At 48.3% G+C, this 17996-nt stretch overlaps 1 long non-coding RNA gene across 2 annotated transcripts in view; it reads right to left on the bottom strand.

Moving 5' to 3' along the window:
- LOC146867873 (uncharacterized) overlaps positions 1-17996 on the bottom strand; it is a 50430-nt gene that overhangs the window by 23517 nt on the left and 8917 nt on the right. The window contains exon 2 of one of the 2 annotated variants that reach the window (XR_014966156.1): positions 9335-9398. The exons of the other annotated variant lie outside the window; for it this stretch is intronic. This is a non-coding gene — a long non-coding RNA (uncharacterized LOC146867873). The remainder of the gene's footprint in view (positions 1-9334; positions 9399-17996) is intronic. 2 annotated transcript variants of the gene reach the window in all.

Genomic DNA, 17996 nt, shown 5'->3' with positions numbered 1-17996 from the left:
TATAACTTACAGATTTACACGTTAAACGTTGCTCTTCTTGACACTAAAAAACAACTCCCCTGTCATTTTTTAGGACCGGGGTAGCTATCAATGGTGCAGCAGGTGCAGTGGCACCATGGCCAGAGACCTAAGGGGCCTACTCAGTCCTGATTATTGGTTTACCTTACTACCTAGAGAGTGATCTGGGGGCCTATTTGTATAAACAATGGCACCGGTGCTTCACTTTTGGCGCAGGAGTTGGCAGGAACAGTAAGAACGTCCTGCTGACAACTCAAAAGATAACGGGTCATATTTATGAAAAAGTGGCACAGCATAGCAAGTCACCTTGCTGTGATGTAGTGCGTCACTGGGAAAGGACAGAAATGTACTGTATTTAAGGTAATACAGGACATTCCTATCCTTTCCGCTGGAGCACAAAGGGCTGCGTAGCGACAACACAGGCACCTTGGTGCAAGGGTGACTATTTTTCTGCAGGAAGCGGTACCTTCCTGCACAAAAACAATCTTGAGAGGCGTTTTCCCCTTTCTATATGTGCTTCAGAATGCAGAACACACAGAAAGAGGAAAAACGAGGAGAATTAAAGATATTTCTCCTCGTTATGCCTCTCCTGGGGAGGCATATCTTTTTAGCACATTCTCAGGTTCACCTGTTCTTGTATATCTTGGAATGCATCAAAATCCATCGATGTTGTGTGGGATCATCCACGCATCACCCATGGAAACGCCTCCCTGGCACAGAATAATGCAACGCAGTGATTTGCGTTGTGTTACATTACTAGAGATTTATAAAGCCACACAGCCATTGAAGGCAGCCTTGCGTGGCTTCATGAATCAAATTTTTCATTTGCATCAAGATATTGACACAAAGGGAATAATAAATATGCCCCTTGGTATGCAAAAAGTGATGGTTGGAGTGCGGTGAGTGCGAGGTGAAAGCCCTCGTTGGATCCTGGCATTTTTAAAACTTGTGTTCTGTTTTAACGAGTGTTTCTTTTTAACATTTTAACCTCTGGCATTATTTTATCGGTCTTAAACAGACTATAGGCGCTTTTAATTATACTTTTAGCTAGCATTTGTGTGGCGTATTTACTCATGTTCTTGCAGCTGTTTTGCTTCTCTCTGTGCCCCCGTTCCGCCACGGCATTGCCGATTGTAGCGGATGTGGGAGAGTACGATCTGCTTCTTATAGTTACCCACCCTTTTTGCTGATGTGACACTGTTTTCGACTTAGTCTGACTGGGATCCTGCTATCCAGGACCCCAGTCTAGCTGCTTTCTCCTCTAAATTGTCTGCATGTACTTTAGATACGCTCCAGATTGGATTCTGGGGTACCCTTATAAGTCCCTAGTATATGGTATACTATGTACCCAGGGCATAGGTACCCCAGAGGCTTCCCAGGGGCTACAGCATGTATTGTGCCACCCCTGAGAGACCATTCAAAATGATACCACAGGTCTGCTACAGCAGCCTGTATAAGGTGGTGCATGCACCCTTTACTTAGATATAGGTTCACTATATCTATTCTATATCATTGCACATATAAACCTATCAGTCACCCCTATGGCAGACCTTATCAATCCTGAAGGCAGGGTGCTGGGTTTTATGTGAGAGGGTGCACCTGCATGAGCAGAGCCCCTCTGCAGCCTTTGGAACCTATTTTTCGGGGTTGTTTGTGATGCAGCCAACCATATATATTTAAGTGCATTATAACCTCGTGGTATATGCTAACTTTAAAACGGCTGCATAGAAACATGTCGTATTTGGTGTCAAACACCTTGGAATCATACCTCCCCACCAGTAACTGGCGGGGGAGGTATGATTCCACCCTCCTAGAGGGGCAAATGTGACATACCGGCTACCTGGTACCAGCTTTCTCGACCTGGGCATCACAAAATGGATGCTGCCAGCCACAGTCACAAGTCTGCCCTCCTGCTGCTGAGCCAAGCTCGAGCAGGGGAAGACTTGACAATTGGCTTCCTGTCACAGGGAGGTGTAACCACCTCCCAGACAGGCTTTAGTGTTTTGGGGCTGGGTGGGTGCACTCTGAGAGTGCTTTGATGTCTGCATTGGGGGCACATTTGGTGTCCCTGTGCATAGTCCAGCTCAAACCGGTTGCAGGAGCCATTTGCTCCTGCTCTGGTGCGAAACTGGACCAAGGACATGGGTGTGGCCACCCCTCTGTCCTGACCCTCCCGTAGATGGGTCCCCAGAGTTTGTCCCACCCCTTCCTTGGGTATAAAGTTGGACCCCTGACTACAGGACTTTAGATTATACCTGGACTAAACTCTGTTACAGAAACCAAGTACTTTGACGATCTGCACGACGCTGGATGACTGAAGAATCTCCCTTGGAGTAAAGGAGTTACTTCCCTGCAAGGCAGGCACCTAAAATGCATCTGACCGGTTTGCATCTCCTGAGCTCCTGAGGACTCCGAAGATTTCTGCAACACAGGAGGTGGGTTCCCAAAGTCTCTGAGGTTGATCTGCGCTCTCAGCAATTCTGAGGCCCGTATCCCTCGTGGGGTCCGTGCAACCCGAACCCCTGTGCACCGCATACTTTTGCAGCAGCACATGCTTTTTGGCAAGCCCTGAGGCTGTGCTTTGGGCTACTGGTAGTCCTGAGCCTGAGCAGTAATTCCACTGAATATTTCTGGCCTACACTCCACGAGTGTTCCGTGGGCTGGTATTTTGTGATCGCGATCCCTGGTCTGTTGGCCTGTGGGTCCCTCTGAAGGTAACTTTGACTTTCTGTGGGCTTTCCAGATTGCTCCAGATGTGCCCTGACTCTCCATAGCTTGGAGAGTCCCCAGGACCTTGCTGGTCCTCACCGAAGCATCTTTCTTCTGCCCGTGTGGGTTGCAGTTGCCAAGGCTTGTTGGTGTTCAATCCGGACACTGATCACCCAGCAGTCGACATCCTTTGTGGGACACATCACCACCAGACTTTGGTCATCGTCGACGTCTCCTGGTCCCGGTGGCTGCAGAGTCAAGCTTCACCTCTTCTCACCTGAAACACCCGACATCGGTGGGCATTTGTCTATCGTGCCCCTGGTCACTGTGAAGTGAACCAGACTTTGTCCCCTCTGCTTTTAGGTTCTCCTTACCTCGGATCCAGGCTTGGATTCCATTGGACACTTTTCATCTTCCCAGCAGCAGCACTTTTTCGCATCACGCCATTGAAAACTACGAAGGTTTCTGACATCACTTGAGCCCAATGCACCCGGCTCCTCTGGGATAGGTAACACGGGTACCTCCGTACTATGAAGGGTGCTGGCCTTAAAACCTTCTATGTTTAACTGGGTTTGCTTAAAGTCCTCTCCGAAGTGTCCTTAATCTTTAAAATTCCAACCGCGACTTTCCCATAGAGTTGTACGGAGCATGCGCCTGTGCTCACACACTGCACCCGTCCTCCTTGGGTCCCATGTGTCACTACCTTGGGGTCCCAGCAATTCTACGTGCTCTAGGCACTGTGTCTAGTCAAGCCGTGGTTGTTATACCACTTTCTTAGTATATGGTTTGGTCTCCCCCTGGAGCCCACTGTGTATTGTGCTATTTACTGTCGTTCTAGTGATTTAATATTGTGTGCTCTGTTCTCTAATCTCATAAAGAGGTTAGTAGAGAGTGTTTAGTAATAAATAAATATATTTTATATGTTCCTTGTGTGATTCTCCTTTCATTTGGTCATTCAGGAGGTTCTGATCTGGTAAAACAAGCTGCTTTACATTCTTTCGAGACTTATCCTGGAGGCTGCTCTCCATAGCTACCACTAGGATAGCTTTCAAAAAACGTTGTCTTTAACCTAATCATCAATAAGGGTTGTTTGGACTGGTACAAGGTGCTCACTTTAATTAGTGGTCAGGATATACCAGGCCAACTTCTCACATTAGTGTGCAGTGGTTGGGATTCAAGCTTGCAATTATTTTACCAGATAATCTCATTGAGTGACTAACTGAAAACCACTAAAGATATTAGGTACACATAAATCAAGACTATAATAAGGAAGTTCTACTGAACTTAGAGTTGGGTAAGTCAAGGGTCTAGCACACCCTTTCTCCAACTCAAGAGAGTTTAGTAGCTCCCACTAGGTTAGGTAGGTGCCTACACCCCATAACTCTAGTATGTCTTCTAGGCCTGAAGCCAGTGGCTCCTTGCCAACGGAGTATGACCATCTCTCATTCTAAGAATTGAGAAATATATGTACATCTAGGAAACTGAAGACTGGGAGACATGCAAGCACTCAACGTTTCATAGAGACTTTGCTGTTAGATGACCTCAGAAAGACCCCAGGGTCTGATGAGGCAGGCAAGTTGGGTGAGGCAGCAGAGGAGGGAAGGCCAGGAAGTGGAAACTTCTATAACCTGGACCCCAATGCTGACCAGGAGGACCAAGGTGATTCTAACCAGGACAATCCAATTCTTCCCTTGGGTGAGGGAGAAGGCCTCAGTGGCCCTCTCTTTACCCCACCTGGAAGAGTTAACAGTTTACCAAGAAGATCAAGATCTCCTTCTCAGGAATCTAATCATGCTGGTACTTCTGTAGGGACCTCTGCTTCTAATAAAAGGGAATCATCTTATGAGAAGAAGTGCCAACTGCTTGAGTTTGAGAGAGCTAAGTTCAGAATCAAGAGAGAGCAATTGGCCAGAAATAGGTAATCCCTGGAGCTCCAGAGAGCTTCCAAAAGGTTGGGGCTAGAGCCCCATGGTGGCAGCAACAGTGTCCCTAGAGGTAGAGAACATACTCATGACCATAGGAACCAGAACAAGATTGTCCCTCCCTACCAGGATGAGGATGACATCCACAAATGGATAACTGCACTAGAGAGGGCCTGTACAGAGGGTCCCTCAAGAGCAGTGGGCAGCAATCTTGTGGCTCTCCTTCGCAGACAAAGGTAGAGACAAGCTCTTCACTGTAGTGAAGAGGATGCTGATAATTACAAAGTCTTGAAGAGTGCTCTGACAGATAGCTTTGGCATAACCACTGAACAATACAGCATTAAGTTCAGAGATACCCAAAAGGCACAGACTCAAGAATGGGTTGACTTTGTAGATTGTGCTACTAAGGCTCTGGAAGCCTGGTTACTTGGCAGTAAAGTGTGTGATTTTAAAGGATTGTACAATTTAATTATGAGGGAGCAGATCCCTAATAAACAAAATCAGCTGTTGCATCAGTACCCGGTGGACTCTGATCTGGCCTCTCCCCAAGAATTGGGCCAGAAGGCAGACACATGGGTCAGAACCAGGGTGAGGCAGAAAGTTCAGAACCGAGGTGGTGACTCTAAGAAGCAAGATTCTAAAAACTCTGATAAGGCTGGGGAGAAGGGTAAAGACCAGAAGTCTTCTCAAGGGCCCCCAAAATCTTCATCTGGTAGGGAGTCACAATCAAACAAGGGTAAAGGCAAGAAAAAGCCATTGTGTCAAATCTGTAAACAAAGGACCCATTGGACAAGTGATTGTACCAAGTCCAAGGACTCAACTCCAACCACCACTGCCCCTAAGACAACTGTTCCCCCTAGTTCAGCTCCAAGTGGTGGTACACAGAATAAGGGCGTAGTAGGGTTAACCAGAGATGGACTCTGGCCTAGTCAGAATTCCAACTCAGGCTGTGTTGATCTATGATGGAGGCATGGATATTGCCTCCTTATATGTCAGTCCCAGTAATCTGGCAAATACAGACAGCAGCCTTTGATCAATGGAAAAGAGGCCTTGGCATTCAGGGACACAGGAGCAAGTGTCACAATGGTGACAAAGGATCTTGTGGCTCCTGAGCAAATCATACTTGGTGAGATGTCCCGAGTGACCAATGCAAGCAATGTCATGACAGACCATTCCTTGGCAGTTGTTTTTTCACCTGGGGAGGGGTAACTGGCCCTATGAAGGTTGTGGTAAGTGCAGACCTCCCTGTTAAATGCTTATTGGGAAATGATTTAGAAACTTCAGCTTGGGCTGAAGTGGAACTCAGGACTCATGCAGAAATGTTGGGAATCCCTGCAGATGTGTTTGCTATGACTAGGTCACAGGCAAAAATGTCTTCCACTGAACAGGCCCTGGATCCTGGAAAAATGGACCAGGCGCCTTCCAAGAGAAGGAGCAATAGGGGTAAGGCAGTGTCTTCCCCCCTGCCTCAGAATACAGATCAGTCTTTTGAGGGAGATCATCTTAGTCCTGAAGGAGGAACTGTCTCAGTGGAACAGGGGGCCCTTCTAGGGCAGATCTGAGCCAGGAGCAGCAGAGCTGCCCCTCTCTTGAACCTCTCAGGCAGCAAGCTGCTGCTGAGGCTGCTGGAAGTGCCAGTGGGTCCCATAGGACCTACTGGGTTGACGGACTCCTTTACTCAGAGAGTAGAGACCCCAAGCCTGGTGCCACCAGGAGGTTGGTTATACCTCTGAAGTTTAGGGGCTTCCTATTGACACTGGCACATGACATCCCATTAGCAGGTCACCTAGGCCAAAACAAGACTTGGGACAGAATTGTCCCTCACTTTCATTGGCCTCACATGTCTGAAGACACCAAGGAGTTTTGTCACTCCTGAGTCACCTGTCAATCCAGTGGTAAGGCAGGTGGTACTACAAAGGCCCCCCTGATACCACTACCTGTGGTGGGGTTTCCCTTTGAGAGGGTTGAGATCGACATAGTTGGTTCCATGGATTCTCAAACTGCATCTGGGCACAGATTCATACTGGTGGTGGTGGACCATGCCACTAGGTTTCCAGAGGAAATTCCCTTTAGAACTACCACAGCTCCTGTGGTGGCTAGAGCCCTCCTGCGAAACTTTTCCAGGGTGGGTTTTCCTAAGGAGGTAGTATCAGACAGAGATGCAAACTTCATGTCTAGTTACTTGACTGCTATGTGGAAGGAGTGTGGCGTAAATTAAAAATTTACCACCCCTTATAACCCACAATGCAATGGGTTAGTTGAAAGGTTCAACAAAACCCTCAAGGGCATGATTAAAGGTCTCCCAGAAAAGCTTAGGTGCAGATGAGACGTACTTTTGCCCAGTCTTCTCTTTGTCTACAGAGAGGTTCCTCAGAAGGGGGTTGGTTACAGCCCTTTTGAATTTCTGTTTGGACATCCAGTTAGGAGTCCTTTGTGTCTAGTGAAGGAGGGATGGGAGTTACCTCTCACACCCCCTAAACAGGATATTGTGGACTATCTACTTGGTCTCCGCTCCAGGATGGCTGAGATCACGAAGAAGGCAACCAAAAACCTTGAGGCTAGCTAGGAATTGCAAAAGGCCTGGCATGACCAAAAGGCTGTGCTGACTGTTTGTCAGCCAGGACAGAAAGTATGGGTGTTGGAGCCTGTGGCCCCAGCAGCCCTCCAAGATAAGTGGAGTGGCCCTCATACAATCATTGCGCAAAAGGGAGAGGTTACCTACCTGGTGGACCTTGGAACTCCCAGGAACCCCCATAGGGTGCTCCATGTGAACAGTCTCACACCATATGTCGACAGGGCTGACATGGGCTTGTTCATGGCTACTGATGAGGGACAGGAGAAAGAGAGTGATCCACTCCCTGACCTGCTCTCACAGAACCCTGATGATGGGTCAGTTGATGGTGTAGCCTTGGCAGGCAGCCTCACTGTCCAGCAGCAAACTGATTGCAGAAAAAGTCTTAATCAGTTTAGACATATGTTTTCACTGAATCCAAGTCAGACTACCTGGTTCACTCATGAAGTGGATACAGGTGACAGTCTGCCTGTTAAAAATAAGATTTACAGGCAACCTGACCTTGTCAGGGACTGTATCAGGACTGAAGTCCAGAAAATGTGAACCTGGGAGTAATTGAGCCCTCAGATAGCCCTTGGGCTAGTCCAGTAGTCTTGGTACCCACACCTCACACCCAGAATGGTAAGAGAGAGATGAGGTTTTGTGTTGACTACAGGGGTCTCAATGCAGTCACTAGGACTGATGCCCATCCAATACCAAGGGCAGATGAGCTTATAGATAGTTTTAACCTCAGCCAAGTTTCTGAGCACATTTGCACTAACAGCTGGCTACTGGCAAATCAGACTAGCTGAGGATACAAAGCCAAAAACAGCATTTTCTACCCCTAGTGGGCACTACCAATTTTTGGTGATGCCATTTGCTTTGAAGAATGCACCTGCCACTTTTCAAAGGTTGGTGAATAAAGTCCTTACAGGCCTGGAAGCCTATAGTGCGCTTATCTAGATGATATTGCTGTCTTTAGCTCCACCTGGGAGGATCACCTGGTCCACCTGAGAAATGTTTTGGAGGCCCTGCAGAAAGCAGGCCTCACTATCAAGGCCACCAAGTGCCAGATGGGGCAGAGTCAAGTTGTATACCTGGGCCACCTTGTGGGTGGAGGTCAGGTTCAACCATTGCAGAGCAAAATCCAAACCATCATGGACTGGGTTGCTCCAACCACCCAGACTCAGGCCAGAGCTTTCTTGGGCCTGACTGGGTACTATAGGAGGTTTGTCAAAGGTCATGGATCCCTAGTGGCCCCTTTGAATGACTTAAATTCCAAAACAATGCCAAAAAAAGTTCAGTAGACAGTTAGCTGTCAAAAGGCATTTAATGACCTGAAGCAGGCCATGTGCACTGCTCCCATTCTGCAAAGTCCTGACTATTCCAAACAATTAATTGTCCAAACAGATGCATCTGAGTTGGGGGTAGGTGCTGTGTTATCACATTTGAATGATGAGGGTCAGGATCAGCCAGTAACTTTTATTAGCAGAAGGCTGACCCCCAGAGAGAAACGTAGGTTAGCTATTGAGAGGGAAGCCTTTGCTGTGGTTTGGGCTCTGAAGAAGCTGATGCCATACTTGTCTGGCACTCACTTCATTGTTTAGACAGACCATAAGCCTGTCTTATGGCTAAAACAGATGAAGGGTGAAAATCCCAAACTTTTGAGGTGGTCCATTTCCCTACTGTCACGTTGGTCTGTGCTCAGGATAGTTTGTTGCTCAGAAGGGTCCACCTCTTGATATCCCCAAGCCTTAGTAGCCCTAATGGCACAGGTTAGTGGGAGGATCAAGCGAGGGAAGGATAGGATGGGAACAGCAGGGAGGGAGACCTGAAATGATAAGAACAATTATAAGCACCGTGTAGTTCACACATACTAAATATAGACCTTAAGAAAAAATGGCTACATGCGCAATCTCTTATACCTGTAACAAAAAAAGAATGACACCCGTAGAATAAGACACTTCTACCATAATTAGGTTGTCGGTGTAAAAGTATCCATTTCTTCGTTTTGGCTGTAATGTGGGAAACATAGAAGAAAACATTCATAGAGCAAAATTCACACCATTCATACAACAGCGTAGAGATGTACTACCCCAAAATACACTTGAATAGGTTTCTAACAGCAACCTACCCTTTCTAGACTCCACAATGCCTCACAGGGATAGAGCGTAGTCCTATACCACTCCTTGATACCCCTGTTGAAAATAGAGCCAGAAGAAACAACAAAACATAAATCTTCACTCAGTGATAGATATCATATTCAAGCATATAATATTGTTAATAGTATCTCAATCCATTTCATGGTTCCGTTTACCACGACCTCCAACAGTTGATGTAGAGCAAATAAGGAAGCAGAGATGAAAACACCAAGGGGTATATTCACAAGAACGTGTGATAACTACCGCAACAGTAGCGTAACACAACTTTCAATATCGCAGCCCATCGCGGGAAAATAACCCGTGACAAAGTAGGATTCACAACAAGGCGGTAGCATGCGATAGTCTGCCAAAACCGCGGACAATGTCTGCGATAAAACCACCTCGATGGAAATAAAAACACAAACCACAACACCAAAAACACGCGATGGGCCAAAGCGCGATGAGGAAGTCAGCGATTAGCAGCGCCAGGCCTGCAACACACACCTGGCAGGTGGGAAAAATCTCAATAAAAGCAGAAAAAACACTCACACACAAATTGACCTACACCCAAGCACCATGGAGTCAGCCGGAGCAGGCGCAGAGGACAAGCGCAACCCCATAAGCACCCCGGACGACCAGCCTGGGACCACGGGGACAGGGAAGGGCAAGGACAAGAAGACGAAGTTCAGTCCGCAGGAGAACAGGATCATAATCACTGAGGTGACGGAACACCATCAACAACTCTTCATCACCTCCAATGTGTCACTGGGCACCAAAACTGCAATATGGCGGGACATCGTCGACAAGGTGAATGCCGTCGGAGAGCACAAGCGGACAATGGACGAGGTCAAGAGGCGATGGAATGACATCAAGCGGAAGACCAAGGAGAAACTCTCCGCCAACCAGAAGACAGCAATGCAGACTGGAGGTGGGGGCCCAGCGCCACAGCTGGAGCTGGATGACATGGAGGAGTTGGTGTCAACAGTCATCAGCGTGACTGTGGCCGAAGTCGGGGGACCGGACACTGCTCGACAGGACACTACACAACCGCAACAGGGTGAGTGACCACCAGGTACTGGGGGGATGGGTGGAGATGGCCATGATGGCACACATGCCCAATCAAGTAGAGCACAGTGCACACCCACAATGGCTCTGGGTCAGCGCCCAGATCTACAGACTGTCACAATGTACAATGCCATGCTGTCTGAATGTCAACCTGTACCATTTGTCTACACACATGTGGACACATAATAATACACCATCTCCCCTTCACATTGCAGGGGCACCGTCAACACCTCCTGCAGAGCAGTCCCAGCCACTCTTCACGGATGACGAGGAGGACAATGCCAGCATCAACACCCAAACCATCCAAGACATCATTGACCTCATCTGCCACTCACCTCCAGGCTCAGGGCAGCCCAGCTACATCGATGAGACCCCACCCACCACCCAAACCACCCAGCAGGAGGCACCCACAGCCCCGGCACCCTCCCAAGACCTCCAGGAACAACACATGGCCTTCCAATGTCGTGTGCTGTAGTGCCAGATGGAGACGGCTGAGCAGATGCGGGTGGGCAGGTGCTGCCAAACTGGACACCATCCTTGGGTGTCTATGTCCGCCCCATGGTCTCCAACAAGCCCTGACTGACATCGCTGGAGTCATGACGCAGAGAGTAGAACAGCTGTTCGCTCAGAGTGGCTCCAGCGAAATCAGCCGTGAGCTGGCACACATACGGAGGCTCATGGAGGACATGGTGTGTATAGAGGCAGAAAGGATGGCAGCCACCGCTGCACATCATCAAAATGTAGCTGGGATCTATCATGCCCTACAGACCTCCACCATGGCATTGCCGCCACAAGGCGTGGCGCCGATGAATGCTGCTGCCCCCACACCATCCACATCCCCACCTCCTGGTGTGTCAGTGCCTCCCAGTGCAGCAGCCGGATCTACTCAGGCCCCTGATGTGTCAGTGGCACACAGTGCGGCAGGCGTATCCACTCAGGCCCCTCATGTGTCAGTGGCACACAGTGCGGCAGCTGGTTCTGCAACACCCACAGGTGGGGCAGGGCACACACCCGGGGACGAGGACGTGGATGGGACTGTGATCAGAAGAACTGGGCACTAGCATTCATTACAGCCACCTGGTCTGTGTCTGCTTGGTCCCGCACATGGCCTCATGACCTTCCACTGACCCACGATACACTCCGCTGCATTCACCTTGGACAGCGACATGGACTGCCATTTCCGGATTGGTGACCAGGTTGCGGACTGTACCCTTCCCTTCAGCAGGACTTGTCATCCCTGGATGTACTCTGGCTGGCCCTCCACAGGCCCATAGTGTGCAGTGTGCTGGGCATTGCCCTGAAATGCTCCGGCTGCATAACTGCACTGGATGTGCAATAAAGATCCATTGACGGACTGCTGTATCATGTCCATCATCAGTCATGTCTGCATGTGTGGATGAATGTAGGGACAGTGATTTCCCTTGCATCAATGATGGTCATCCTGTGGGATGCTAGTCAGAGGGTGCTACATTGCATTTTGTGTACAGGGTCCCATGGACACTACAACTGAGACACACGCATCACTCACTTCCTTGTCCGGACATGGACTGAACCACGCCCAGAGCTTACGTGTCATTGTGGCAAGCCCTGCACTGGTCTGGCGTACGACAGGCCAGACCACTCCGCTTATGCTCCGAGGGGGGGCCCTTGTTGCTCCCCGTCACAGGCAAACTCGCTTGTGGTGTGTAGGTCACTGGTCTAGTTGTCAGCATGTCACAGCCACTCCCTGAGGGCAGGTTTGCACGTACACCACACCCATCCGGCACAAGCGTCGCAGGTCATGTGACAACGCCAACATAAGGGGCCGACGACGTCACATTCTCCTCTGCCCTTGGTGACTGGATGACGGACGCCATGGTTACCAATCATGAAGGGCACATGAGTTTTGTTGCGCACAGGGTTAGTGGCAACCTAAGCCTGCGTACGGCACGGGCCGACCACCACGTGGCACTGGCTGGGGTTGCACAGGGTTAGTCGCACCCGGCGCATTGCGGCAGGCACCCCGCCACGGAACGGTGACTTTGGGTGCACTGAGTCAGTGGCACCTTAAGCTGCTGAGCGGGTGGGCACCCTGCGATGATGCGCCGTCCCGGCGGTCCAGGCAACTCAGGTTTCGTGTGCCCTGCTGGACCGCAGTGTAGGCCAGAGCCAGCGGGCAGCACGGGCCTATCGCCACGTGGTTTAGCTGCCGGGTCAAAGACTTATTGGCAACCATTGGGCTGATAGGGTGTGCAAAAGACACACAATTGATGTATGTAATGCTGAACAAATCAAAACTGAGCAGGTGTGCAGCCTGTGATGTTGCCGGGTGCACTGGTATGTCCTCAGCCATGGAGTATTCCAGACCCATCAAGACACGTGAGACCTGGTGGCCTGCGGAGCGTGGCTGCATGGTGTGGAGGGTGCCATGTCCGCAGGCCCGGGCTTGTGGTTTGCAGCGGCACATGGTGGGACATTCAGTCTACACGCCGGTGGCGGAAGATGAGTAGTGAGGCCTGCGTGTGCATGGGCGGGCATGTTCCGTGGGCGGTGGGTGCCTTTGTGATGCCTCTGCCTGGGTGTGCATGGGCGGGCAGGCGCTGTTGTCTTGTGCGAGTGTGTGTACTGTGCCAGTTGTGTATCTGGACTCTGTTTCAGCTGATGCTGACGCTATCCCAAGTCGTAAAACATCAAAGGAAGCTCTATATATGGCACGTTTCCAGATTGTGAGGAACGCTGCGCTTTAAGTTATTACACTTTACGAACCATAATGCAATACATGTGATTTAATTGACAACGTTGGATGTTTTACGACTTGGGACAACGTAATGATGACTAGATGAACCTGCCAAAGATACCTACCGCTTTCTGATTATTTATTATCATCGTTACGACTGCCTACATTCGAAATGGCTTGTTCATACGTGCAGATACGGGCCCTTCCAGGCCACCAGGTACCAGAGTCGACTGCCGCGCAGCTTGGAGTCTAGTATACCCCGCACCTCATATTCCGGGTTCTCATGGACCAAGAGAGGCGGAGGCCGCTTACTTGCGGAAGTGCATCAAGGCTTTAGCAAAGATACATGAAAAACGGGATGATACGTAGATGTGATGGCAGTTCCAGTTTCATGGCCACTGGACTGATGCATTTACTGAGCTTGTAGGGGCCGATATACCTGGGGCTAAACACGTTGTGTTTTCTAAAGCGTATATTTCTGGTAGATAACCAAACGGTATCCCCTTTTTTGTACAGCGGTCCAGGTCATCTGTGTTTTTCTGCTGTGGCTTTATATCAGCGTTTTGTCGCCTTCAGGTACCCTTGCGTATTGACCAATGTATCTCGGATATGGGCCACCCTCTGAGATACTTCGGGTAAGTTGGTGTTTTCTGTTGGATGGATGAAAGGAAGAAACCTAGGATGGCATCCATAGATGCAATAGAATGGGGAGGTACAAGTAGAACTGTGTGTGGCATTGTTATAGGCTATTTCCGCTAGTGAATGATAATCCACCCACTCCTTAGTGCTATTGTCCACATAACAGCGCAAGTACTGCTTGAGCGTTTGTTTGAGACGCTCAGTTAGCCCATCTGTTTGAGGGTTGTAATTTGTAGACAGGGCCATTGTTATATGGAGCGATGAACACCATACTCTCCAGAACTGGGCCGTAAACTGAGAATCCCTGTCTGACACAAAGATTCTTGGTAAACCGTGCAAGCGTAACACATGTCTCATCAATCGATGAGCTAACTGGCGTGCTGAAGGAATCGTCCTGCATGCCACGAAGTGTCCCATTTTCGTTAAATAGTCAACGATTACTATTGTAACAAGTGGGGGTGCGCAGCTCACAAAGTCCAACAGGCCAGTGTAGGCGAAAAATTAGCTTCTTTAATTGGAAATGTTTTTCTTAAAAGCATTACATTTTTGACCAATGCAGCCAACGCGTTTCGTTCCCATATAGGGAACTTCCACAGGGCAAAAGTGATATCAACTGAAAATCCCAATGTGTATCTGCCAAAATTGCAAGAGCTCATTGTATAACGGGCAATAGTTATTCATAAAAAATGTGAGTTCTACTCCCAAATGGCCCTGAATTAAAGCCCAAGCCACTCCGAAATGGGAAGACCCAAGACACTCAGGGGGTGGCAAAAATTTCAGATCGATGTTATGCCGATGTAATACTTTTCCGTTTGGCCCATATCTGCACTTATGAACAAGCCATTTCGAATGTAGGCAGTCGTAACGATGATAATAAATAATCAGAAAGCGGTAGATATCTTTGGCAGGTTCATCTAGTCTTTATTACGTTGTCCCAAGTCGTAAAACATCAAAGGAAGCACTATATACAGCACGTTTCCAGATTGTGAGGAATGCTGCGGTTTAAGTTATCACTTTACGAACCACGATGCAATACATGTGATTCAATTGACAATTTTTTATGTTTTACGACTTGGGACAACGTAATGATGACTAGATGAACCTGCCAAAGATACCTACTGCTTTCTGATTATTTATTATCATCTTTACGACTGCCTACATTCGAAATGGCTTGTTCATAAGTGCAGATACGGGCCAAACGGAAAGGTATTACATCGGCATAACATCGAGCTGAAATTTTTGCCAACCCATGAGTGGCTTGGGTCTTCCAATTTCAGAGTGGTTTGGGCTTTAATTCAGGGCCATTTGGGAGCATAACACACATTTTTTATGAATAACTATCACCCGTTATACAATGAGCTCTTGCAATTTTGGCAGATACACGTTGTGATTTTCAGTTGATATCACTTTTGCCCTGAGGAAGTTCCCTATATGGGAACGAAACTCGTTGGCTGAATTGATAAAAAAGGTAATGCTTTTAAGAAAAACATTTCCAATAAAAGAAGCTAATTTTTCACCTATACTGGCCTGTTGGACTTTGTGAGCTGCGCACATCCCAACTTGTTACAATTGTTTTTTGATCTGGAGCACAGTAACGCCACTCAACGGCTGGCGTAGGGGTTGGTTGCACAGCGTCTTCACACATAGGAACTGGCACGAGGTGCAGCATAGAAGGTCCGCCGTTGCTGTTTGTTTAGTCAACAACTACAAGAATTACCGGGCATCCTTTATCCACTGGCAACCCCACAACAAAATCCAATGATATGTTTTCCCATGGACTGCTGGGAGTAGGGAGAGGTTGCAGCAGGCCCTGTGGGCGTAGTTGATTGGATTTCATCTTTGCACATGTTTCACAAGCTTTTATCCAGCATTTAACCCCTTCGGTGCTCATGACGGAACGGTTCCGTCATGAGCCACGGTTGAGCTGTGCTCATGACGGAACCGTTCCGTCATGACCCCGCCCGCGCAAGATTCCGTCAGCACAGCGGCGGAATCTGCGCAGCATGGAAGGGGTTAATGTCTATCCTGAGAGACAGCCACCAGAACTGTCTGTTGATAAGTTGCATGGTTTTTTCTACCCCATGATGTCCTGCACTTGGCGATTCATGACACCAAAGTTATACTTGTTTCCTGAGCTTCTCAGTAGGTACCAACAGGCGTTCTTTGTTCATTGGGAAACCATTCCTGATTTGCCATTCCGTATGGCTTTTCAGCCAGGTCCTCCATGAAAATGTGTTAACTCCCTTGAGTACGTCTTTGAGGAAGGTATCTGGCTGTATCACACACAGAACTTTTGTAGGGTCAATGATGGAACGCACCTGTTCTATTTCCATGTCTTTGGAAGACACTGTCTGGTGAGGGCATCTGCTTTTCTGTTCTCTGATTCCAGCCTGTAAGTGATAATGAAGTGAAATTCTAAGAAGAATAACATCCATCCGAGCTGGCGAGGGGTAAGATGTCGAGCTGCGGTCATGAATTGTAGATTTCGGTGGTCAGTATAAACCGTGATCACGTGCTGGGCGCCCATCAAAAAATTTCTCCACTCCATGAAGGTGTTTTTGATGGCCAAGAGCTCTTTTTCCGATATGTTGTAGTTCCTTTCTGCGTCGTTCATTTTTCTCAACATATATTCTACTGGATGAAGTTGTTCCATGGAAAAATGCCTTTGAGATAACACAGCCCCTAATGCCACATCAGATGCATCTGCCTCAACGATGTAGGGCTTCTCTGGGTCAGGGTGAGTCAAGATTGGGGCGGTGACAAAGGCTGTTTCCAGAGCTAAGAATGCATCTTGGGCCTCTTTGTTTCACTCGAACTTCTGCATTTTTCTCAGCAGTTGTGTTATGGGTGCAACCAATTTGGAGAATTGGTTTATGAATCGACGGTAGAAGTTCGCGAACCCAATAAAACTTTGAACATCACGCACATACTGAGGATGAGGCCAGTCCTTAACCGCTGTGATTTTTCTTTCAGCCATTTCTTGTCCATGTGGAGTGAGCATGACGCCGAGGAACTCCACCGTACTAACGTGGAATTTGCACTTACTCAGTTTGCAGAACAGGTGATGTTTTTGCAGGATCTGTAATACAGACTCCACATGTCCAATGTGTGTGTTCTCATTTTCTGAGTAGATGAGAATATTGTCGATGTATAGCACCGCATAGTGGTCTAGGATCTCACGCAACACATCATTCAGGCAGTATTGAAACTCAGCAGGGGCGTTGCATAACCAAAGAGGCATCACCAAATATTCAAATAATCCGTAACGGGTCTTGAACACGGTCTTCCACTCATCGCCACTCCTCATGCGAACCAGGTGATAGGTGCCCTTGAGGTCCAATTTGGTGTAGATCTTAGCCTTTTTTACTTGTTCAAGTAACACTGGGATCAGAGGTAAGGGGTAGCGGTTCTTCACTGTGATGGCATTCAACGCTCTGAAGTCGATGCAGGCGCGTAACTCGCTATTAGCCTTGGGTATGAAGAAAAGCGGGGAAGCCGCAGGAGACTTCGAAAGACGGATGAAACCCAATTCCAAGTACTTATCCAAGTATGCTCTGAGATGGAGATTCTCAGGCTCAGTAAAGGCATACATTCTCCCGCTAGGCACTACCGCCCCAGGAACAAGGTCAATTTGACAATCATATTGTCTATGGGGAGGTAGTTCTTCTGCCTGGACGTCATTAAACACCTCTGTGTATGCCTGATATACTGAGGGTAGTTGGATATCTTTTTCGGCAGCTGTGGCTATAGTCATACCGGAGGCTAGAGCTGCCGCAGGTCCTTCAAGCTTACATAGGGAATGCTCCATACAATAGGGAGAATTCATTTGCACTGTTCTGGTCCTCCAACTGATTTCCGGGTTGTGTTCTATCAACCACAGTAACCCCAATATAATCCCATACTGGGGAGCTTGGATGATGTTGAAAGTTAGGTGTTCCCGGTGAGAGGTTCCATATTGGACCTCTATTTCTCCTGAGTTGTATCCTATGGGTTCTGTGTCTAGTTTTCTTCTGTCTAATGCATAGACTTCCTCTAGCCTGTCTTTGGGCACTAGGCATATGCTTCTGCGTTTTGCTTACCCTATATCCATGAATATGCCCGTGGCTCCAGAATCGATCATGGCTGAGGCTCGTGTCCATTCCGACTGTACGAGTAGCAGTAAAGTAATAAACAAATGTCCCTGCGCTGATGGGTTGTCGTTACGTAAGGAAGGGAGATATGCCTGACCCCAAGAA

Source organism: Triturus cristatus, chromosome 1_2 (assembly GCF_964204655.1).
Source record: "Triturus cristatus chromosome 1_2, aTriCri1.1, whole genome shotgun sequence".
Lineage (NCBI taxonomy): Eukaryota > Metazoa > Chordata > Amphibia > Caudata > Salamandridae > Triturus > Triturus cristatus.
The sequence above is the reverse complement of the archived record's forward strand: the minus strand, read 5'-3'. Positions and strand labels throughout refer to the sequence as shown.